At 67.7% G+C, this 477-nt stretch overlaps 1 protein-coding gene across 1 annotated transcript in view; it reads left to right on the top strand.

The window, feature by feature from the left end:
• The window catches only part of CCNK (cyclin K), an 18,959-nt gene continuing 18,482 nt past the window's right edge, over positions 1 to 477 (top strand). The window contains exon 1 of the mRNA XM_010149986.1: positions 1 to 64. The gene's annotated coding sequence lies outside the window, so the exon portion shown is untranslated. The remainder of the gene's footprint in view (positions 65 to 477) is intronic.

Raw genomic sequence — 477 nt, forward strand, 5'->3', positions numbered from 1 at the left:
CGGAGGCTGCGCTGTCGTTAGAGGCTCTGCGCTCCCGTGGGCTTTCCTCTCCCACGTGTGGCCTGTGAGTGCGCCGCACCTGCGTGGGGCTGTGGGGCGCCGGTGGCCGGGGTCGCCCTGCTTCTCGAGTCGCCCGCTGGCGAGACCCGGGGCCTGGGGAGAAGAGGAAGGGAAAGGGGAGGCCGGGGTGGGGAGCGAGCGCCTCCCCAGGCACCGGCAGCCTCGTGGCGGTTGGGCCGTGTATGGGAGGAGCGTAACAACCTCCGTCGGTTTGGTGGCTGTGGGGGATGGAGCTGGGTGCTTGGCCGGCTGTTCGGGTAAGGTAGGGTTCTTCTTCCCCCAGCTTTCTGATTGGTCTGCTCCAAGACGACGGACCGCTTCTCATTGGCCGCTAGGGAGCAGGAGCTCCGTCAGTGCGCGTACGCTCGTATGACGTCGGCGTGATGACGCAGTGAGCGGCCTGGCCTGGTTCCCAAG

The sequence above is a fragment of the Eurypyga helias genome, unplaced genomic scaffold (genome assembly GCF_000690775.1).
Source record: "Eurypyga helias isolate BGI_N326 unplaced genomic scaffold, ASM69077v1 scaffold38084, whole genome shotgun sequence".
Classification (NCBI taxonomy): domain Eukaryota; kingdom Metazoa; phylum Chordata; class Aves; order Eurypygiformes; family Eurypygidae; genus Eurypyga; species Eurypyga helias.